At 42.9% G+C, this 25,077-nt stretch overlaps 1 protein-coding gene across 6 annotated transcripts in view; it reads left to right on the top strand.

The window, feature by feature from the left end:
• Positions 1-25,077, top strand: part of PTPRF (protein tyrosine phosphatase receptor type F) — a 630,248-nt gene that overhangs the window by 104,044 nt on the left and 501,127 nt on the right. The gene's annotated exons all lie outside the window — the stretch shown is intronic.

The following is a 25,077-nucleotide window of genomic DNA, read 5'->3' as shown; positions in this document are numbered from 1 at the left end:
AGTCTGGATGGACATGGTTTGGTCATCTTCTGGATTCAGAGTCTTCCTTATCTGGTTACTGAATTTCTTCAATTGTAAATTGCTGTTTCCCCAGCTTCTAACTTTGATGGCTCACAGCTGGGGGGATTGTGGTTACAGCCTTCCAGACATGGTGAAGGGCGTTTGGTTCCTATATAGATGGGGGACTGTCACTCACTTGAACACCCAAATTGATATTTCCACCTTCAATTTTTGGGGCGTAACTCAGCTCCTCCAGCTCCTCTCCCACCACAGCTGTCGACTGGTGAGCCGTCTGCCTCAACTGAAGTTTTTTATTCGGTGTCTGATTTCCAGGGATCCTTCTAAGAGACATCTTATGGACTTTGGGATACAGCACCTGTTGGATATTCAAGCCATTCAACAGGTTCCCCAAAATCAGATCGGACGGGGATTTTGTTCAATACTTTTTTTGGTTCCCCAAGCCTTGGGAGGATGGAAGGCGATTTTAGATTTAAAGTGTCTGAATCACCATGTCAAATACAGTACTGGTGGTTTAGGATGCACTCCCTTCAATGCATTCTTCCCGGCATCTGCAGGGGGACTTCCCCACCACCATAGACCTCGCTGAAGCCTACCTGCACATACCTATACATTCTCACCATCAGCAGTACCTCTGTTTGTGCTATACAGGTAGGTACTATCAATACAGGGCCTCCGGTATTTACATAGGGGCTGGCAGAGGTGGCAGCCCACCTCTGGGTCTTACCCATGAGTGTCCAGTTTTTATCTGGACAATAACCTAATTCGGCTCGGTCAGTAGGTGATGGGCCATCTCCAGATAACCATTCAGACTCTGCGACACCACAGGTTCTCAATCTCAATAAAAGCCACCTAGACTCTTCCACTTTCCTGGTTCACCTGGGAGCTCTTATAGATACCCTAGAACAGGAGTAGACAAAGTTGGCTCTTCTATGACATGTGGACTTAAACTCCCAGAATTTTTCAGCTACCATGATTGACTCAGGAATTTTGGGAATTGAAGTTCATAAGTCATAGAAGAGCCAACTTTGCCTACCCCTGCCCTAGAATGTACGGTCTCCTTGTCCCAGGAGAGGCAGAATAGCCTTAGGGAGCTAACTGCTCAGGTGAAACTCCAGCCTAGAGTCCTGATCTCCCTTTTGTCCACTCTCCTGGCAAAAATGATCTTTGCTATCGCCACAACACCTTGGCGTGTCTACATTCTAGGGATCCTTTTACCCTTCCAGAGAGCAGGACACAGCTCCTCCCCTGCCATGGTTTCTGTTCCTCTGGAGACATGTCGCTCCTGTTCCTGGTGGCATTCATTGGCGTTTACACAGGGTGCCTATTCCGAGAACTCAATTGTCTGATCGTCACCATGGACATGAGCCTGTTTGAGTGGGGCACCCACTCCCAGGGTCTGATTGTTCAAGGCAGGTGGACATCACAGGAGGCCAAGGGGACCATCAATTGGCTGGAACTCAGAGCGATCCATCTAGCTCTGCAACCTTTCCATTAGCAGGTGTCCGGCCAGCATGTCTTGGTATTAACAGACAATGTGGCGGCCAAGGCACATGTGAACAGGCAATGGAGCCCTCGCTCCCGAACTCTGATGTGGGAAGCGATAAGACTGGGCCTCTGGACAGAGCAACATCTCCTGTCCCACTCAGCAGGTCACATCTCCGGGGTTTCCAAAGTGGATTGGCTCAGTTGGGTGATCGTCGATCCAGTAGAGTGGTAGTTGCATCCCTCCAACTTTAGGGACTTGGTCAACACCTTTGGTCTTCTGTGGTCGACCTCTTAGCAACCCCAGAGAATGCCCAGCTGCCGAGATTCTTCTTGAGATTCCAGACCCCTGGAGCGGAAGCAGTCAGTGCTCTCTGCACCCCATGGCCCAGGGGGCTGCTCTATGTCTCTCCCCTCCCAATTCTTCCCAACATCATAGAAAAGATCCTGGAGGAAAGGGGGGAAGTTATTCTGCTGTCCCACCCATTGGCCCAGGCAGGCATGGTTGGCCGACCTGAGTGCGCTGTCGGCGGCACTGAGTTGGCAGGTTCCAGCCTCTGAATCCATGCTCAACCAGGGCAATTGGTTCATCCAGATTCATGTTGGCTTTAGCTGACTGCTTAATGCTTGAGCGGGATGCTCTAAGGTGCCGACAATTCTCGGCCTAAGTCATTGACACCATGCTTGCCTCTCGGAGGCCTTCCACTGTTCATATTTATGCGGCTACATGGAAGGCATTTTTCACTTGGTGTGCAAAGGAGGAATGCCATCTTACAAGCTGCTTAGCCACCTTATAAGCTGCTTAGATTGGCCAGCCTCTTGCCACCTATCTTATAAGGGGTGTTCCTGCTGTCGATTACCTTGGGCCGCCGGATCTCAGAGCTCTCTGTCCTCTCCTTCCACAAAGATCTGTGCGTATTTCATTGGGACAGGGTCGGTTTCTGCTTGAGCCTGTCCTTTGTGCTCAAGATTAACACCTGGTTTCTTTGGGCACAGGAACTTTTATTCTTATCCATCCATACATTGGAATGCAGATGGCATAAACTGGATGTCCGAAGGACTCTCTGTATTTACATTAAGGGAACTGCGGCTTTTTGCAGAACAGAATCCCTATCCATAGCCCTTTTCCCACTTTTTTCCTGGGCAAAAAGGTCTCATCGCCAGCGCGGATCACGGCCCATTCCAGGTGTAGAGCGGTGACTTTGGTGGCATGGGTGACCCAGGCGTCACTTGAGGTGTGCTGTGCAGCAACGTGGGCAACTCCATCCCAGTTTGTCCATCACTATAAAGTTGATTCCTATGCTTCAATAGACACTTCTTTTGGATGCCATATTTTGCAGTGGGTGTTGGAAGATGGACACATATGAACCCAGGTTTTCCCCTCCTGTTGAAAAATCATGGCAGAAAAATAGAGCAACTATGGAAAAATTGCAGCAATAAACAAACTAGATTCTTCCATTTTGGTTTAATCTTGCCCCTGTGGGTTCTGGGGGTAAGTAAAACCAGGAATGAAGGAGGGGGTGGAAGGAAGGAAGGAAGGAAAGAAAGAAAGAAAGAAAGAAAGGGAGCATCTCTACTTCATGGAAATTTGACTTTCGCGGGCGGTCTCAGAATGCATCCCCGCGAAAATCGAGGGAACACTGTACTACAGGTATGAATGAATTGGGTGGGAGGTGTTATGTGGGAAGCCTGAAAGAGAATTTGATTTCCTTGCGTCTACTGAATTTGCCATTGGCAATCTTCAGTGGCCAACCTGCCATTGCCATCTTGACACATGACAGACAATTCCACATGGGATAACTCAACACAATAACTGTTTCTTCAACACAATTTCCATTGACAAAAATGTCCTGCAGTGAATTGTCCCATTCCGGAGCACAAATCTTTGCTCGCGGTCACTCATACCCTTATCACCTCGAGGTTCGACTACTGCAATGCTCTCTACATGGGGCTATCTCTGAAGAGTGTTTGGAAACTTAAACTTATCCAAAATGCAGCCGCGCGAGCAGTCTTGGGCCTTCTAAGAAATGCCCACATCTCACCATCACTCCGCGGACTGCATTGGCTACCAATCAGTTTCCAGGCACAATTCAAAGTGTTGGTTATGACCTATAAAGCCCTACATGGCACAGGGCCAGATTATCTCTGAGACCGCCTTCTGCCGCACGAATCCCAGCGACCGGTGAGGTCCCACAGAGTTGGCCTCCTTAGGCTCCCGTCGACCAAACAATGTCGGTTGGCGAGACCTAGGGGAAGAGCCTTCTCTGGGGGAGCCCCGGCCCTCTGGAATCAACTCCCCCCAGAGATTCGCACTGCCCCCTCCCTCCTTGCCTTCCGAAAGAGCTTAAAAACTCATCTTTGCCGCCAGGCTTGGGACTCTTAGATCTTCCCCTGACCACTGAATGCCTTAGGTATGATTGCTGAATGTTTGGTTAATAAATTTATTTTTTAGGTTAATCTTCTCTTTCTAATTGTTTTTAATATTGTAGTACTAATTGGATTATATTACTGTTCTTTTTTTATATATGCTGTGAGTCCTCGGAGAGGGGTGGCATACAAATCCAAATAAATAAATAAATAAATAAATGCAAAATTGAGGGGCTGGAGTTCAAAATCAGTATTTAATATCAACCACACCTTCCCCATGCATGGCCCATTCCCATGGCACTGGAAATAACCAGATGTGAGATCTGTAGGCACTAAGGAGCAGTTGTGTTTGTTTCTGCGGTATTGATTTCCCTGCTGCATAGGCTACCTCCCTGACTGAGTTGCTTGATTCAATCTCTTAAGTTGGAAACCTCTGAGTCTCATAGCTTTTGGAAAGTTTCACCTGTCCCCATGTGTGTAGAATATAGTGTGTCTCAGGATGGTAATCTTGATCCACGTTATTTAGGATCCAATATGTGCTTACATGTTTCATATTTGTCTTGGTTCAGATTGCCATCAGTTTTTTGTCATAGTCAGATCTCAGAGCGATGATTCACATTTTTATCAGGTCTGGAAAGTTATGTCAACAGTAATAACTTCTTTCGATAAATGTAATAGTTTGAATGTTGAAATATTGTTGTAGTCTGTATTCTTGTTTCTTTCTTGCCTTGCGGAATATTAAAAGTGTAAAATAAAAAATGTAGAGCCAAGTGGCCCAGTGGATAGAGTGCAGTACTGCAGACCACTAAAAGCTGGCTGCTAGATCTGTAGGTCAGCGGTTCAAATCTCATCACCAGCTCAAGGTTGACACAGCCTTCCATTCTTCCGAGGTGGGTAAAATGAGGACCCGGATTGTGTTGGAAGGTGCTATTGCTGACATGTTGTGGGCCACCCTGAGTCTGGGGAGAAGGGTGGCATTAAAAAAATATATGAATGAATGAATAAACAAACAAACAAACAAACAAATAAATAAATAAATAAATGTATCAGTTTTAACTGTACCCCCACCCAGAATCAATGCAGAATGGAACAACATTTCTAAATATAATACAGTGATCCCTCGATTATCGCGAGGGTTCCGTTCCAAGACCCCTCGCGATAATCGATTTTTCGCGATGTAGGGTTGCGGAAGTAAAAATACCATCTGCGCATGCGCGCCCTTTTTTCCATGACCGCGCATGCGCAGATGGTGGAGTTTGCGTGGGCGGCGGGGAAACCCCGATCTTCGTCTGCTCGCTGCTGCTGCGGCCGCCCAGCAGCTGATCTGCTCGGCAGCGCGGCAGCAGCGAGGAGCCGAATCGGGCTTTCCCCTTTGCGTGGGCGGCGGGGAAACCCCGATCTTCGTCTGCTCGCTGCTGCTGCGGCCGCCCAGCAGCTGATCTGCTCGGCAGCGCAGCAGCAGCGAGCAGACGAAGATCGGGGTTTCCCCGCCGCCCACGCAAAGGGGAAACCCCGGCTCCTCGCTGATGTCCCCGCTCGCCCGCCCGCCCGCCGCCCGCCGCCCGCCAGCAAGAGGGGGAGAGATAGAGAAAGAGAGAGAAGGAAAGAAAGAGATGAGAGAGGGAGGAAGAGAGTGTGAGAGAGGAAGAAGCAAGATAGAGAAAGAGAGAGAGAAAGAAAGATGAGAAAGGAAGGAAGAGAGTGACGTCATCGGGTGGGAAAAATCGCGATATAGCGTTTCGCGAAGATCGAGATCGCGAAAATCGAGGGATCACTGTAAATACATTAAAAATAAGTAGCATTTATTTTAACAAAGCTGGAGGCAATTTACAATGTATTAGATTTAGTGTCAATAGAAATCAAAGCAGATAGGATTACCTAGTGTTGAGGAATCATATGCACTAGAGAATGCTGTTTCAGCATCTATTCTCCAGGACAGGGTGATGCTGGGGAAAAGCTACATTTGTGATATTCCAGTTACATTTTTTTTCTGTCAGGGAAAGAACTTATGATTCAGAGTGTCTGCTTCATTTTATAAAGCTTGAACTTGAAGAAATATTAGCTGAGGAAAATAGATAATTCAATCTATTGAATTGTTTGAGAAAATTAAAACTACTGCATACTGTATTTATTATTTACATACTATCTTTTAAAAAACACCAAATATAGATGTGTGTGAATTTAAAAAAAACCATTGGGTCTGTTTGAAATGTTTGAATAAACTACTAGATTATGATTCATTTAATTTTTTTTCTTCTGTTATCTCTGACCTGTTTTATATTAGCTGTATGAATTATACTGTATCACCTTTAATCTCTGATACTTATCTTCAAGTCTTATTTCCTTAGACAGTGCTTAATTGCAAGTTAGAAAAGTTATTTGTCTTAATCTTAAATCCATTTACTTCTTTAGTTAGCTTTATTCTATTTTATATTCTTTCAATTTGGGAGCTTGCAATGATGTCAGTGGAAGCATTGAACGAAATTTTGTTAATCTGTTTTTATCGTACTGCTGGATTTAAATGGCATCATCACATCGATAGCTATAAATTCAATGTTTAAACAATTAAAAAAGGACACTTCACTCTTTGAGAGGATCAGGGAGACCTTATGAATATAATGGATAGTCGCGTCACGTAATCTGTGGATCTGCACACTTAGAAATCTTGACTCTGAAAGGAAAAGAACATTTGAAAAATAATGCCTATGAATTTGTTTTGTTGTAAGTGATAGTGAGGATAAAGGATAAACTGTACTGAACTTCTCAGAGGCTAGGAAGGGAAGGTATGGTTTTTAAAATATTATAGGGCTGTACATTCCTTCTATATCAGGGAACTTCCCCACTGCTTTAAGATGAAATCAGCAAGCAGATCAAAGAATTTAAATTTTAATGAGCTTACTGATAAATGTAAGGTATTGCAAAAGCCTTCTTTCTTAAAATATAATTGTTATTGAACATTTTAAAGAGCGAATAAAACAATACAAACATTAGAAAAGAAGCAAAGATTATAGGGAATAAGTAAGAAAAGAAATAGAAATAGAAAATAAAAAGAAAAGGTTACAAAGAAGCAGCTTCTGATCTTTCTGACAACAGTTATGCATGACATTTATTTTTTATTTTATTTTTAGCTAGCACTTTTAATCTTCAAACCCATAAATCAGAGGTCCCCAACCTTTTTTGCACCAGGGACCGGCTTTAAGCTAGACCAGTTTTCCATGGCCCGGTGGGGGGGGGGGAGCTAGCTGTCAGCGGCGCCGTAAAAGGGGCGATCAAGAGAGGAATGAGTGAATGAATGGACGGAGGGTGGGAAGGAAGGAAGGAAAGAGGGAAGGGACAGGAACAGAAGAAGGGTGCAAAGAAGCAAGGAAAGGTGTGAAAGGGGAGAGTAAGAGAGGAAGGAGTGAAAGAAGGGAATGAGGGAGGAAAGAAGGGAGGAAGGAAAAGGAAAGCAAGAAATGGAGGGAGGAAAGGAAGGAAGGAAGGAAAGAAAGAAAGAAAGAAAGAAAGAAAGGGGGAAGGGACAGGAACAGAGGAAGGAAGCAAGGAAACTTATGAAAGGGGAGAGTAAGAGAGGAAGGACTGAAGGGAGGGAGGAAGGGAAGAAGGTAGGAAGGAGAAAGAAAAGAAATAGAGGAAGGGAAGGTAAAAGAGAGAAAGAAAAAGAGCAAGAAAGAAAGCAAGAAAGAAAGAAAGAAAGAGAAAGAAAGAAAGAAAGAAAGAAAGGCAACTTCAAAGAAAGGCTCACTGAGCATCTCTCTCTCTCTCTTTCTATCCCTCTTTCTTTCTCTTCCTTTCTCTCTCTCCTCTTCCTTTATCTCCTCTCTCTCTCTCCCTCTCTCTTTCTCTCCCCTCTCTCTCTTTCTCTCCCCCCTCTCTCCCCCTTTCCCTCTCTCTTTCTCTCTCTCCCTCTCTTGCTATCTCTCCCTCTCTCTTTCTCCCTCTCTCTCTCTTTCTCTCTCTCCCCCCTCTCTCTTTCTCTCTCCCCCTCTTTCTCTCTCTTCTTCTCACTTTCTCTTGTTTTCTTTCTGTCTCTTTTGCTTTCTCTCTCTCTCTCACTCTTTCTTGTTTTCTTTCTCACGCTCTTTCTCTCTCTTGTTCTCTCTCTCTTGCTCTCTTTCTCTCCCCCCTTTCTCTCACTCTCTCTTTCTCACTTTCTCTCTATCTTGCTGTCCGTTGCTCTCACTCACTCTCGTTCTCTCTCCGTTCTTCTCAGCGGTGACGCGCGCACGCCCTGCCTGTCTCACCTTTGCCGAGAGCACTTTCGTCCCGGGCTCTCAGCAAGGGGGTTGCAGGAGAGACAGGGCAGCGGAGGCCGGCGAAGGTGATATTCAATGTCGGGGGCGCACGGGTGGTTGCGCGCGCTCCCTATCTCCCTGCTAGCCCACTCGGAATATTCAAAATAAGAAAAGCCTTTGCTGGCGAAGGTTTTTCTTATTTTGAATATTCCGAGTGGGCTAGCAGGGAGATAGGGCGCGCGCGCAACCGCCCGAGCGCCCCCGACATTGAATATCACCTTCGCCGGCCCCGCCTCTCCTGCAACCCCCTTGCTGAGAGCCCGGGACGAAAGTGCTCTCGGCAAAGGTGAGGCGGGCAGGGCGTGCGTTCCGGGTGCAGGAGGAGCTGCGGTGAAAGGCAGGAGGTGGCGGAGGAGCAGAGGGGGCAGATCGGGCGGGCGGTGGGCAGCACGGAAAGGCCGAGGGGGCCCTGGCGCCACGGACCGGCTGAAAAACCCCAACGGCCCGGTCCTGGTCCGCGGACCGGTGGTTGGGGACCTCTGCCATAAATGACAGGTTCATTTCCCCCTTTTCTCCATACTGAAGGAGCGGGTCCAGCAGTCACGTGGGTTGCTCCTGTCCAATCCGATGGGACTGAGCCTAGTATTAAAAAAGCCTGCTGGATCCGCCCCTTCCCCAGAATTCGCTCAGTCCCCGCATCCAGCGGGTCTCGTGAAGGCTCGTTCCTCTCAAAAACACCTTCCCTTCAATCATTTCTCTTCAGCAAAAGTAAGATTATTTTACTATTAAAGCTTGCTGGCATTGTAAAGAACTCAGCCGTACCGGGCTTGGAGTTGGGGGAGAAGTTTGGCAGCACAGCCATTCGCGGCTTTTTTCCCCTCCGTGCTGCCGCTGCGGCCGGATTGGAATTTTTCCTTATTCCTCTCGGCCTGGAGGTCCTGCCGGGCAAGCTATTGTTATTATTATTGAAAGACTAAAGGGCTATTTACCTCCTGCGGTGTGGGACTTGTTTTGTCTCCCGGACTTAGTTCCCTCCGATTGCAAACGGAGCGGGTTTTTTTGGGTTTTTTGTTTTTTGTTTTGGCGCGAAGGCCCTCACGCCCAGTAATTGCGCACTTTCGGTTTGCTCTTCTTGGTCACCCGTTAAGTGCTTCCAGTCCACCGCTTGACCCTGGAGTAGCTGTGAGTTTCCTCAGGTCCATTCTCCATCGGCGTGGCCTCCAACCAGTGTGCCTTGGTTTACTTAAGTTAGTTTAGCGAGGCCTGCCACGCTGCATTTAGGGACACGAACTCTGGTTCCGTCCAGATTGCCCCTAAGTCGCAGTCGCTCCTGGGCCTAGGAGAAGGGTGACTTCTCCTCTTGGGAAAGCTTATCAAACCTTCTCCCCCCAATATCTACCTTTGGCTCAAGCCTTGTCTTCTGTAATTTGTTCAGACTATGGCTTCTTTTCCCAAGAGAGGCACTACCAAAGGTCCCAGAGAGGTTAGGCCTACTGGTGATGAATCTACTAATATCCCCCAGGCCTCTTCCTCCTCTTCTTCAGGAGCCCATTCTTTGGCCAAGTCCACCAGGGCTGAGAAGAGAAGGGACCTAGCCCTGCAAAAAATACATGATAAATCAGCCAAACGTTTAAAGGTGCAGGCCCAAGTGCACATAAATCCAGCCCCCCCAGAGGCCTCTAATCTGCCTCTCTCTGGGGCTACTGTGCTTTCTCTGGATGAGCCAAACCTAAATCCTCCCCAACCTAACCTATGGGGCTTAGGTCCAGAGGAGCCAGATATTACTGAAGATTCCTCCCAGCCAGAAACTTCTCAGGCCTTCAGGGATTCTTCTAACCTTCCAGCTGATATTTCTTCCTTACCTCCGGAGTTTCAATCTATATTGTCTGTATTGTCTAAAGCCATTGATGCTAAGCTCTCAGCTATCAATGTGCCTTCTCTGTCTCATCCCCCTCCACGCTCCTCCCGTCCCGTGAGCTCTCCTCCTTCCTATAGAGCCCCAGTCATTGAGGACTCAGATTCTTCTCAGGAAGAGAATGAGGACGTGGATGCAGAAGAGGATGATGACCCCTTTCAGCGTCTGTCGGAAGATGAGGAATCTCAAATTAAGATTCCAGCCCCGGCAGCCATTTTTCCATCTCAACTCTTCAAATCTCTCCTCCTCAAGGCAAGAGCATCCACAGGGCTAGCCGGGCAAGAAAAGCAGGCTACTCCTTCCACAGACCCTCCGGAGGAAAATCTACCTTATTTCATGGAAGAACAGGAAGATAATGAGGTAATTCCTATGCCAAAATTGTTCAAGGACGCCTTGCTTAAACAGTGTGACCATCCAGCCTCTGGCTTTAACCCCACTTCCAAGGATAAAAAGTTGTACAAGCTCTCTCCTTCTTATGAGGAGCTCCTAGCCTGCCCCAAACCAGATGAACCAGTTAAGACCCTCCACTCTGCAGCAGCCATGCCTAGCGAAGCAGAGGAGGTCCTCCGTCCAGAAGACAAGCGTCTTGAGCAGATGCTCAAGAGAGGCTTCTTCACAGATTCATGGGCCATTAAAAGTGCTGCAGCAGCCTCTTTCTTCTTGTGGCTTTGTCAGCTCCAACAACATCTACCTCCAGATGACCTACGAGGCCAACAAGACTTCAACAAAATTTTCGCAGCCGCCCAATATGTAGCGGATGCTACTCTGCAATCTTCCAGGTTTGCGGCCAGGTCAGTAGCGGCCTCCACAACGGCCAGAAGACTATTATGGCTGCGCCCTTGGCAGGCGGGAGTAAGACAAACGTGGCAGTTAGCCATGGGTCCACTGAAACGCAATCTCCACTTCGGGGACCTTCTGGACCCTCTCCTCACAGAGACCACGGACAAGAAAAAGGTCTTAGGACCCACCACCAAGAAGGTCACTAAGCCGCAGTCCTTTCGGCGCCCAGGTTGTCAACAAGATCAGGGGTTCGCCTTTCAAAGAAATCCAGGTCAGTATTCCCCTCGGTTTCGATCCCAATCTAGGAACACCAGGGGCAGAGGTTCCCGCTACCAGAGAGGATCCTCCTCGACCAGGGCTTCCAAAAAACCCAGATGGTGAGTTTTCTACCTTTCCCATAGGCGGTCGCCTAGCTTGGTTCTCCACCAGTTGGCACCGTTCCTGTAAGGACCCCTGGGTCATTGACACTGTGGAAAGGGGTCTCCGTTTAGAGTTTATTTCTCCCCCCCCAAACGTTTTATTTCTTGTCCTTCTCCCAGCTCTTCTCCATCTCGTATCCGAATGGAGGAAGCTATTTCCCACTTGTTAGCTATTAAAGCTATCCAACCGGTCCCCTCTCTCCAGAGAGGTTTGGGCTTCTACTCCATCCTCTTCATGGTCCCTAAGACCTCTGGAGGCTGGAGAGCCATCTTAGACCTAAAAAATTTGAACCAATTCATTAAATACAGGAAATTTAAAATGCATTCCTTATCTTCCATCTTAGTCGCCCTACATCCTGGGGACTTTATGGTCTCATTGGATCTTACGGAAGCCTACCTCCATATTCCCATTGCCAAATGCCATAGGAAATTTTTACGTTTTGCCTTCCAGGGCAGACACTTTCAGTATAGGGCTATGCTTTTTGGGCTTTCCTCGGCCCCTAGAGTCTTTACCAAGCTCTTGGGATCCCTGGCGGCACATATCCGGGCCACGCCCATCCATATTTTATGTTATTTAGATGACATTTTAATTCATGGAAATTCTAAAGATGGAGTGGCTGCAGATCTTTCCTCCACCATGTCGGTTCTACAGAACCATGGGTTTTCCATAAATTTCAGTAAGAGCCACCTTAGGCCATCTACTTCCATTCTACATCTGGGAACCATCATTAATTCAGAGATATCCCAGGTTTTCCTCTCTTCTGAGAGAAAACACAGCATAGTGGATCTTATTTCACGTATTCTATCTCAACAATCAGCCTCCATAGTCACCCTACTGGGAAAGATGGTGTCGTGCATTGGCATTATCCCCTGGGCTCGTCTTCATGCCAGGGAACTACAGTGGCTTCTGTTACCATTCCAGAGATCGGGGCACAGCAACTCGACTCGTCGCATCGCCATTCCACCGGCAGTTAGCAGATCCCTCAAGTGGTGGACTTCTCCAGCCCTGGACAAGGGATCTCCCTTCAGGTGCCCAGACCAGTTTGTTGTCACCACAGATGCCAGCCTATTGGGCTGGGGAGCCCATGCCCAGGGCCTAATAGCCCAGGGCATGTGGTCACCAGAGGAAGCCTCCAGGCCCATCAATTGGCTAGAATTGAGAGCTGTTTCTCTGGCCCTCAAACAGTTCAAACCTCACATCATCAACCAGCATGTTCTGATCCTTACGGACAACATAGCCACAAAAAGCCACATTTGCAGACAGGGAGGCACAAGATCCAAGGCCCTCATGAGGGAGGCCCTAAAATTAGGCCTTTGGGCAGAGAGACATCTCCAGTCGCTACTAGCCGATCACATCTCGGGGAGCCTCAACGTCCAAGCGGACTGGCTCTCGTGAGCGACTATAGACCCAGGAGAGTGGAATCTCCATCAGGCATTGTTCCACCAGATCTGCCTCAGGTTCGATCAACCAGTACTAGACTTGTTTGCGACCGAAACCAATGCCCAGCTCCCTCGCTTCATCTCCAGGTTTCCATCCCCGGGAGCAGAGGCAATCAATGCTCTCAGGATTCCTTGGCCTCCAGGTCTACTGTATGCCTTTCCTCCAATTCCAATTCTTCCAGACGTGATCCACAAAATCATCCTAGAGAGGGCTCGAGTAATCCTGATCGCCCCTCACTGGCCTCGCCGGCCCTGGTTCGCGGACCTCCAACATCTGTCCGTCCAGGACCCCTGGTGACTCCCCGTTTCGGAGGATATGTTGCGGCAGGGGGCGTCATTCCATCCAGACCCGGAGTGGTTCCACCTCACCGCCTGGCTATTATCCGGAGAGACCTAGACCTGCGAGGGTACGACCCGGACACAGTGGAAATCATCCTGAAGGCCAGAAGAGGGTCTACCAATCGGATCTACGACCATACTTGGTCCAAATTCCATCAGTGGTGCTCGCAGGAGGGTTTATCTCCCCTGTGTCTTCCCATTCACAGGATAATCTCCTTCCTCATGAAAGGTTTCCATCAAGGCCTTTCTACCAGCACCATCCGTCGCCACCTGGCAGCTATTTCTTCTGTCTTGGCAGGGCCTCGCAGGCAGCCTCTCCGTTCCTTTCCGGAAATCCAAGAATTTCTCAGAGGTATGGCCAACCTCAGGCCTTCTAAGGTCCACAGATATCCTTCCTGGGACTTGCCACGGGTTCTCCATTCCCTTACTCAGGCACCCTATGAACCCCTGAAATCAGCGTCCCTCAGGTACCTATCTTTTAAGGTAGCATTCCTGGTGGCGATTACATCCGCCCGACGCATATCTGAGTTGGCAGCTCTCTCAATCAGACAGGACCTCTGCCAGTTCCATCAGGACAAGGTGGTTCTGCGCCTGGACCCCACCTTTCTACCCAAGGTCAGTTCCATGTTCCACAGATCCCAGGATATTGTCTTACCTTCCTTCTGTCTCCAACGGGATCATCCCCTGGCAATTAGATGGCACACTCTGGACCTTACTAGAGCGCTGAAAATTTATATTCAACGCACAGGACCCATTCGGAGGTCTGAAGCACTCTTCGTGGCCTATCATCCCAGATCCATGGGATCCAAAGTGTCTTCAACAGTAATAGGTCGTTGGATCAGAGGGACCATCTCTAAGGCCTATGAGTCAGCTTCCCTCTCCATTCCAAACAATATTACAGCGCATTCCACCAGAAGTGCTGCCACATCTGCCGCTTGGGCGACTCAAGCCCCGTTGGAAGAAGTATGCAAAGCAGCCACTTGGGCCTCGCCAAACTCCTTCATAAGGCACTACAAGATCGATTCTTATGCCTCAGCGGACGCTGCCTTCAGCAGAAGGGTACTCCAATCCGTTATCTCTCACGATAGCGAACTAATCCCACCCTAGGGACTTATCTATTGGGTATGTCCCACGTGACTGCTGGACCCGCTCCTTCAGTAAGGAGAATAGGCGTTGATTGCTTACCTGAACGCCTCTTCTCGTACGGTGAGCGGGTACAGCAGTCACTTCCCTCCCTTTTATGTGGTCCTCTATGACTTCTATAACCTACCTTTCTTCTAACACACGAGAGTTGAACATTATTGAGCCTTCACATCTGAGCCTAAGTCTACGTATTCACGAATTCTGGGGAAGGGGCGGATCCAGCAGGCTTTTTTAATACTAGGCTCAGTCCCATCGGATTGGACAGGAGCAACCCACGTGACTGCTGTACCCGCTCACCGTACGAGAAGAGGCGTTCAGGTAAGCAATCAACGCCTATTTTCAGCAAAAGATCCACAAGATATCATTTCCTAAACCTGGGTAAATTATGAACCCATTATCCAACCACAATAGGGACATTTACCATATTTTTCGCACTATAAGATGTACTAGTGTTTAAGACGCACCAAGATTTTAAAGAGGTAAGTAAGAAAAATAAATTGTCCTCTGTGGCCTCCCAAGCTCTCTTTACTCCCCATTTTTTTTTTTTTTTGTGCAAAAATTGACTTGTTTTTCTCCCATTTTTTCTTTAAAAAAATAGAGTGGGCAGATGGTCTGGGAAGCCTGCAGAGAGCTCATGGGGCTGGGGGAAGACAAAAATGTCCCCAATTTTGCAAAAAACAGGTCCACATGGGGGTAGGGCTTCGGGAGGCCAAAATGGCTGTATTCAGTGTATAAGTGTATCTGTGGCGGCCCCGGCCCTCTGTAACCAGCTCCCCCCAGAGATTAGAACTGCCCCTACCCTCCCTGTCTTTCGTAAGCTACTCAAAACTCACTTATACCGCCAGGCATGGGGGAGTTGAGACACCTTTCCCCAGGCTTTTTTTTTTATATATATACTTTGATTTATGTTTGGTATGAATGTGCTGTTTGGTTTTTTAAAATAATGATAGGGTTTTATTTGTTTTTTAATATTATATTTGTTCCAGTGTTTTTATTACTGTTGTAAGCTGCCCCGAGTCTTCGGAGAGGGGCGGCATACAAATCTAATAAATAAAATAAATAATAAATAATAAGACACACCGACACTTCCACCCTCTTCTAGGGGGAGAAAATGGTGCATTTTATAGTACAAAAATACATTAAATAAGGACTTTCTAATAAGCAGCAAAAAAGATATTTTTGATAAGAATACTCAAGTTTGGATAATGAAGGAAAAAGTTTAGGGAGCATTGCCACACAAGGTTTCCAGGCATTGATAAATGTAGTTTTTGATGTTCAAACAAATTAATTTTGCCATCTCTGCTAGTTCTTTCACCTTTCCCAATCATTCGGAGAGGGGCAGCATACAAATCCAATTAAATAAATAAATAAATAAATAATTCTGCTGTTGTAGGGTCTTTAGTCTTTCCGTTTTTGTGCGTATAATCTTGCACTTGTATATACAAATTGTCTTTCATGGCACTTTTCTAATTGATTTCCACTAATACCAAAAAGAAAATTTCTGGTTTCATTTGAATGTTGATCTTTAAAATTCTGTGTATTATATATATATATTTGAATCCAGAAAATTCTTTTTTTTTGTAAGTTCATTTGGTATGATCAAATGATCTTCATGTTGTCCACATTCCTAACATAAATTTGAAGTAACTATATAAACTAGACAATTTTTCATATACTAATGGTACATCATTTTATAAAAGAAACAATTTAAGATATAATATAAGGCAAATTTCAGTCCTTCAGTGATGTACTGTATTTTCCTATTATTCCATCAGTATATTAGGTCCAAAATTCTAAGCCTATTTCTTTTTCATTTCAAATTTCAGTACCGTAAGTCTTTCCTTTCTAGCAATTACATGCTCATCATTTGTACATAGTTCAATTTCAAATTCTCGCACTTTGCTCAATTCCAAATGTTCTGTTATCTGTCTTAAATCTTTCCTACTTTTACTGTGACAGCTAAGAGTTGTATTTGTATTACTGAAGTTTTTTTTCATTAGCAATGATAAAGAATCAGACTTTAGGTTCTGTAATCTTTCCATCTGTCCTGCTAATAAGCTGAAAGAAGAAGACCTTGTCCTTTTTCAGCCAATTTTTGTTAATGGCTTTTGAGATTGCTAGCCAATGATATTAAAAGAATTGTATGAACCGGAATGCTTAAAGAAATGTGTTTGTTACTCCTCTATTGGTACTGCATCTAACAGTTTCCTAAACAAGAAACAAATTAAAACAGTCCATTCAAAAGAAAGTGGCTTGATACACAATAGTTGCTGGAATTCTCATCTAATGGCTTCTTAATTCTACAATCAGAATTTTGAGTGCCTTTTCTGATCCAGCTCATCTCAGGTAGAAGCTTGACAAATTCTGCATATTAGCTAGAAAATACAAATTTATCATTTGGGCTTTTTAAAGGTATTTTCAATTTTATCTAGTCTATTTATAATGTATTATTGATCTGTCTGGATTTGAACATCAAGTAATTGATGTTTTACCTATTGCTACAAATAAAAAAGGAATTTTGAACATTTTCTAAACAAGGTATCTTTTGTAGGTTCATTATTTTAAATTCGTAGATACAATAAGATCTTCTTTAAATACAAAATCCATGTAGCAGATGACAGAACATAATGAAAACATAAACTGTTATAAACCTGTCAGATGCATAACGTTATATTGTTATTGAATTTGCATGCTCTTGAGTTTCTTTGCATGCTAGATTAAGATGCTATTTTTTTAAAGGGGGGGGAGAGAAATGTAGTGAATTGCCTAGTGAAATCTGTAGAAATAACAACTTTGTCGGAAAATGGTTTCTAGGTCAAGGAAAGGTGTTTTAATGTGTAATTGTAAAAATTGGCTGAAGCAGATTTATACTATGTTTTATTTATTTTTATTTATATCAACTTCATGTTTTATTTCGCAAGCTACAGCTACAGTATAGAAAAGGCCTACACCCCACAAGTATTTTTAAATGTGAGGTATTATTTTGCAGACTGTAGTGATTTTAAATTTATCAATATATTCCTTTTCCCTCTACACTACAGTTTTTGCAGGCCGCCTCTAGAACGTTTTATTGAATTGTTTGTTGTTTGTTTTTTTATTTTTTGCTTTATTGGACAGAACAGAGTAATATAAGATAAAGATAATGAAAATGTTGGCCTGGGGATCAGTTGGAGGAGTTCCACACTGGATGTGGCTGCTAGATTGTTGACAGACTCTACTCTCTCCTCCATCTTTTTTGTTTATCATATTGATGTACTTATTCTCATTGTGTTCCTTTGTTATTGTTTATTTTATTGCTCTATTATTTTGCTTCTGTTCTGCTTACACACCTTTAGGTTTTCTTCCTTTTTATTGTTGTTAGCTGCCTAGAGTAGCCTTGCAGAGAAATAGGCGGCAAATAAATTTAACCAATAATAAGTAAATAAAAATCACATTATATCTATACATCTTTTACATCTCTAGGTAGGTTGATAATAAGGGTATTGATGTTTTGCCCTACAGAATTTACCCCAACCAAACCAAAGGTGAGAGACATCTGTGTTATTTATTAAAGTACAGTACTTTATTCATTTTGTAGAATACTGTATCTAAAATGCATTGCAAAATATCCTCAGCTACTTGTATAATTCAAACAAGGTAATTTCACTTCAGTGAGGTCACACGGTGTAAAACCTCAAGTAATTTGGATGACTTATTAATACTTGTACGTATTTTGCATAATGCTGAGTTTTCAGGTCACTTACTTTGTGACCTAGCATTCTCTTTCCTAAGCAGTTTTGTAATAGTAGGGCATGTTGTTCTCTACTTCTAGCATTTTTACTGCAAAGGATTTTCATCCCATTTTATTACATCTTTACTGACAAGACTGTTTCCTCTGTATTTGCACTGTCTTAACAGCTGAATAGTGAAACCATCTAAAATGTTTAAGAGAAATCAAGTTGAAGAGAGCAAATTCTGTTGCAAAAAATAAAATAAAAAAAGAATTTCCTTGGAAGAGTTGCAACATTGATTTTCTTTCCCTGAGGAAAATAAATGTGTGTATAGAATTGTTTACTCTTCCTTTTGAAAAATAATCTTGATAGAATATGCTTCTGCCTCACTTGTACAGCCCATATCCAGTTCTGAATACAGTAATTGGAGCCCAGTGCTATTTGAGCCAGACTAGGCAGTGGTTAGTGCTTTCTTGTTTTCAATATTTATTTATTTGTTTGTTTGCTTATTTATTTATTTATTTCTTAGATTAGATTAGATTAGATTAGTATGCCGCCCCTCTCCATAGACTCGGGACGGCTCACAGCAATAATAAACAATATATAACAAATCTAATAATTTAAAAGAAACACTAAAAGCCCCATTATTAAAAGAAATCATACACACAAGCATACCATACATAAACTGTATAGGCCCGGGGGAGGTGTTTCAATTCCCCCATGCCTGACGGCAAAGGTGGGTTTTAAGGAGTTTATGAAAGGCAAGGAGGGTGGGGGCAGTTCGAATCTCTGGGGGGAGCTGGTTCCAGAGGGTCGGGGCCGCCACAGAGAAGGCTCTTCCCCTGGGTCCCGCCAAACGGCATTGTGATGTGATGGTAGCCCTGATTTCTCAAGATGCCATGTTTCTTTTGAACAGGATGTCCTGTCTTAGGCTTTATTTGGGTAGTTTATGAAACAAATAAGTGGTAAAGAAAATGTGAGTAAAATGCACATACACAAAATAAATCAAGTCCCCCAAAGTCCAGCAAACTTGCCTTGAGAAATTCCAGATCCAGAATAGCAGGCACAAGAGTGGTCAAGTGAAATCCAAATCCAAACATCATAAAAAGGTCATCAACCAATTCAGGTCAAGTGTCACAATTAGAAGGGTTCTTTTCTTGCGAGGAGCCTTGCAGAACATCTTTGCTCTGCTTTCCTCTCCACATGGAAAGCCCTTGCACAGGAGACAATGGCAGCTCAGAGTCCTCATTCCCAAGAGATCCGTGTCTCTTGTTTACCAGGCAGCACAGGCTCCTCTGCCTGCAGCTCCTTAGGAAGCAATTCACCCGGCAACTCTGAAGAATAGCTCCCTGAGAAATGAGAATTTGCAGCATCTGCAATGGACAGCAAAGCTAAGGTTAACTTTAGCTGCTTCTCTCTGATAACAGGCAGCCAAGCTAACTGCTTGGGACCCCATCCTGTCCCCGGGAGTCAAAGTGCTGAAGCTTGAATTAAAATTATGAATTTGGTGGTCCCTGTAGTCCAAAAGGTTGGGAGCCCCTGTGCTAGAGACTGTCTCATGGAACTATGCACTGAAGTTGAAATGAAAGCCAAGAGATCTTGCTGTTCTCCATTTGCAGGAATAAGATATAGCATCTAAGATTGAAGGGAGTACGATTGGATATTGCCAAAATGGAAAGGATTTGTGCACAGGGAAATTTCTTTAGTGTTTTGTTCATTGTGCCATTATTTATTCAGTTACTATTGAATTTTTAGAACTACCCTAAACCTCAAACCACAAGCCTATCCAAAATTTAACCTCAGATTGGGAATATAGAAATACTGCACATGGGAAAAACTACTATGCCAAACATTCTTGATAGAGTTATTGGAAGCTTGTCTGCGAATTCCTAGAAGACCAGAACATCAGAGGTTCCTCAGATATGAAAAGGAGTAATTCCAGTTCAAATCACTCCTCTTTGGATTGGATTGGTTTCAACACCCTATGGTAGAATTCTGTATCTTTTTGGCAACATATTCTTTGGGGCTCCCTTACATGAGAGAGTAGTGACCCTCACTAGCCTTATTCTCATGTTTGAGATAAATGGACAATGTTACAATAGAAGCCTGCATCCACCATAGAATGAATCTTAAGCACCTTTAGAAAGACACCCCCACGTGCATGAGAAATGCAGATAGGTACTTAGCCTTTCAATTTTTGGAAAATATAAAGGTTGACTCTCTCTGTTTATCTATCTGTCCATCTATCTGTCCATCTACCTATCCATCTATCTACCTACCTACCTATCTACCTACCTACACACCTATTGATAGACAGTTTTGCCTGGAGTAACATGCTGTAGAACTAGAGATTTTCTTAGATATCTTCGGGATGTGGGGGGAAGACATCTTTGTTGACCTGTTCATAACAGTGGACATCATAGAAGTGAGAACTTACATACCACCAAGAGAGCAAATTCTGAACAGCCTTTTATGGGGCATTGATAACTGTTTTATATAACAAAAGTCAACCAAGAAAGGAAGATTTTAATTTTTGAATACTGCTAACAATAGTCAATGTTCTGACAATCATATGAGGAATGTTGGAGTTCACTTAACAAATATGCAAAGCAAAATTTAACTTAACTCTTAATATTATTAAAAAGTCTACATAGCAGAAGAGTACACTAAGAATTTTGATAAGAAAAATTCACCAACTTGGCAGACTAGTCTAAAGTGATACACAATCTGAATGAAGTTAAGTATTTCAAAATCAGTATGTTTGGAGGTTATGCAGTGATTATTAACAAAAGATGCTATGGATCCTTGGCCTTGTTTATTTAGTATGGTCCCTTGAAATGAAGGTTTCATTTAGTGGGCCAAGAAAGTTTTTCTGTCTTTAGTCCTTTTCTTTTTTGTTCTATTTATTTTAGCCACAGGAAAACCAATGATATTCATACATTATGAAGGTACATGGGAGAAGATAATAATATAACAAACACCTTAATACAAATTTTCAGGCATGAGGGCTACTACTTATAGACTTCCACAGCTGTGAAGTTTGTTGAAATATAAAACTAAGACTTTTCAAAACCAAGAAAAAAGAGTCCAATGAGAATCTTATAAAATTTTAATAGTCCAAATTGATAAGGGTTATTGAATTAAGTGCGTCGGTAGGGGAATGTAATGGAATATCTTGGGGTAGGCAATGATTATGCTAGAAAATTTTGTTGCAGTTTAAAATATTTGTATTTCAAATATGTATGAAGAAAGCATCAGTAAGAAACTGCCTCGCAATAGCTATGGGAGAAGTAAATTACACAGTTTGCTTATGTTTATATGATCATAGCCTCAGAAAAAGAGAAAGACCTCAAAATAAAAATTGTCCTGTGTTCTTTAAAGCATGAAACAGCTGCAGTGCATGGGAGATTCTTCAGGGGGAAAATCCTGTTACAATTTCTTTTCTTTCCCTTTTGTTCAGTAATTTGTGGATTTTCTACTTTTTTCAAAAAGGAGGGAATAGTCTCTGAAGTATCTAGTAGTAAGAAGATAGTTATGAATGATTAAAATCAGTGTCAGTAATCATTTTTTTGCAAAGATAATAAAAGTATTTTACCAGTTACAGGAAATATTTGGTGCATGTTAATTTTAACAATAATTTTGTCTTGAAAGTATTCGCAAAAATAATTTAGAGCAAGTAAAACACATAAAAGTACATTTACTTATATTGATGAAGATTGATAGTTTAAGGAGTTAGAAGAAATAGAAATCCTACAATTAGTAAGAAGTGTCGCAACTAATACCTTTAAAAATTAATAGCTTGAATATAACTTTTATTTTTTTAGGTAGTGAATTGAAATGAAAATGGATTTTTGCCCTTAATTTTTCCATTTTCAGTTTTACATTTTGTGTATTGGGTTAGTTTAATATTTGGTTCTGAGTTTGTAATTAAGAAATAGCTCCAGTCATCTCTGAAAGTGCACATATTATGCAACAATTAATTGAATTGTTTCAACCTTAGAAGTGTAGTTAGGAAAAAAAATTGGAGGAATGATTCAAAGCTGGATTATTAATAGCAATATAGATTTGATTTAGATTTCAAAATTTGCCATATAAATTGATAACTTAGTAAAAAAGCAGAACTGGCAAAAGCAGAGGAGGCTACTACAGCTTGTATTGTGCTTCAGACATATATTTATATGTTCGGCTTAAACATAGTACTTGCCCAGGTTGAGAATTTAATGCGAAATTTCAACTGACTAACAGGAAAACTATTGATAAACAATAGTGTTTTTAAGAAAACCTAAGCTTAGAAATTGCATTTTCTAATTATTAAATATTACCCATGACACAACTTGAGATATTTAAAAATCTTCCTCTCTTGTACCTAAACCTGCTATTTTAATATTTGTAATTTTATATCTTGTTTTATCTAGGCTTTTTATATAACCAAAAGGTATTAATAGAAGAGAAAGGCATAATTCAGGATTGAACTGTAGTTTATGATTGAACTGTGGAGTTGTTGGTGCTGTCTGAGTTTAATTGTTGCTTAATAGGTAGCATCATCAAGCACTAAAAATTCCACATAGTTAAACCCTAAGCCACATATATTCTCTTTTATTAAAACGTCCTTATATACAAAAAGCTAGAGAAAACAGGTTGGGGAGCAAAATAATTAAGGTACACGGATCACTTGAACATTGTGCTAAAAGTGTTCACCAATCGTTTCTCATCAAAGTGGAGAGAAGTAATAAGTTGGGTGCCACAAGGTATAGTACTGATGAGTCTTTTCAATTTGTTGTAATAACTTCAATGAAGAGGATATGCTAATCATATCTGAAAATCATTTTTAAAATTTGATGGGATAGCTCAGTGATGGCGAAGCTATGGCACGGGTGCCACAGGTGGCACACGGAGCCATATCGGCTGGCACGTGAGCCATTGCCCCAGCTCAGCTCTAACATGCATGTGTGTGCCGGCCAGCTGATTTTTGGCTCACACAGAGACTCTGGGAGAGCATTTTTGGTTTCCAGAGAGCTTCTGGAGGGATGGGGGTGGGCGTTTTTACCCCCCTGGCTCCAGGGAAGCCTTTGGAGCCTGGGGAGGGAGAAACACAAGCCTACTGGGCCCACCAAAAGTTGGGAAAGAGGCTGTTTCCAGCCTGCAGAGGGCCTCTGGGGGGTACGGGAAGCTGTTTTTGTCCTCCCCAGGCATTGAATTATGGGTGTGGGCACTCGCGCATGCGCGATAGCATGCACCCAAGCTCTTTCGGCACCCGAGAAAAAAAAGGTTTGCCATCACTGGGCTAGCTAATACCTAGAAGACAGAAAGAACAATCACAACCTTCTTGGCAGATTAAAGAAATGCTGAAATTAAATTTTATTTGATTACCCTATCTTCTTAAACATTAGGAAAATACTGAATTCTTGAGGCTTGCTGAACAATAAAACTTTTCATCATAAATGTATTCTACTTAGATTTCACTTACATATTTATGAGCTAGATTCTAAGTAGGAAATATTGAATTTCTTCCTATTCTCCAAATAAAGTGTATAGCAGCAAATGAGGTAAAGTAGCAATGCTATGAAAATGTATGTCAATATTATAGGAAACAAAATAGCTTTGGTATTATATAAGTCTTTACTGAATTTCTGATTAATGGGAAAGTATAATTATTCATCCCAAGCTCTACTTATTGGCAGATCAAACCCTTGGACCAGAAATTTCTTTCAGGCTAAATGCAAGAAACCATGGGTGAATCATTGACTTCAGATAAGCAAATACTAACATCTAGCAGAACTTTTATCATTATTACCTCACTGAAGAAAAATGTCTCTTTTGCTATTAGCAACAGTAACCTTTAGAGTTGTAATCACATCAGATATTTCCAGTTTAAATATTAAGTTGCTTAAATAAAATGGGAAGAAAATACTTTTAGAGCTATTTGAAGAAAACCATGGTTCTTTTTAAAGAAATATTGAAACTTTTTACTATGTTCTGACTTAATTAAGTGAAATTACATGTCTGTGAATTTTAAACTTATTCAGATGTTTAATTGCTAGCATTTTTCAGTTTAGGTCAGAAAGCAGAAAGTTCATTAATCAGTCAATGGACAAGTAATACCCTGTTTCCCCGATAGTAAGACACCCCCGATTGTAAGACGTATCGGGGGTTTCAGGGGGGTCGGCTAATATAAGCCGTACCCCGAAAGTAAGACATATGTCTTACTTTCGGGGAAACACGGGGGTATTGCCGCCTCCCTCTCATCTAGCTGCGCGCCGCCTCCTGCCCACGTCCGCACCGTCCCCCTCCCCATACGTCGCCGCGTCTGCCACCTTCCTCTGATCTTAATGAGCGCCGCCTCCTGCCCACTTCCGCGCCGCCCCCCCTCCATACGTCACCGCGTCTAAATGTTAATTTTATGGTTAAAACAAAAAATTCGACAATTTTTTTCCAATATAAGACATACCCCGAAAGTAAGACATAGTGGGGCTTTTGGGGATAAAAAGAAAGTAAGACACTGTCTTACTTTCGGGGAAACACGGTAATAAAAACATCCTTGTACAACTATGCTAACATGTACAGATCTCTGAGAGTTTGGAGTTGGAGAGTTTGGTGATATGTACTTGCTGATGTTTACATTCTGTGATATAATTCTTCAGCTATTTGTATGTCTGTGTGGTACAACCAAGCAAAAGTATAGCACATCTTTAAATCAGTCTGCATCTGGAGTTGTTACTGGCAAAGGATAAAAGCCTATTCAAATAGCCACAGCTATAGAGTTTAATGCTAATGTTTTCACAGGGCACGTAAAGTCATTATATATATTTCATCAGAAGACATAAATCATTAGGGGTTGAGAGCACAGCTGGAGATGGATTGTCAGAAATTCCAATTAAATGTCTGCTCTGAAAGTGGATAATGATGTAATGCAGAGCCCACGAGTTATGAGAATATTTGTGGCCTAGAAATAAGATATAGCTAATTTTCAGCAATTAGAAAATGACTTTCATCTTAAGAACAAGATGCAGGATCATAAATAACTGTTAAAGTTTTCCCTGGCTATGCAGGATTAATTCTTCACCGAATAAAGTTGATTGCAAGTATTAGGGACAAGTTAATGAGAATCCTCAGATGATTTTTCTTCTTTATTTTGTTATTTGGTGTAGAGTTTTTAATTAGTTCAGATTAGAGTTCAATTTGTAGACAAGGTTAAGAATTAATTTGTGTTGATCTGAACAATATGC

This window comes from Erythrolamprus reginae, chromosome 3 (assembly GCF_031021105.1).
Source record: "Erythrolamprus reginae isolate rEryReg1 chromosome 3, rEryReg1.hap1, whole genome shotgun sequence".
In the NCBI taxonomy this organism is placed as follows: Eukaryota; Metazoa; Chordata; class Lepidosauria; order Squamata; family Dipsadidae; genus Erythrolamprus; species Erythrolamprus reginae.
Note: the sequence above shows the minus strand (reverse complement) of the source record. Positions and strands in the feature narration are given on the sequence as shown.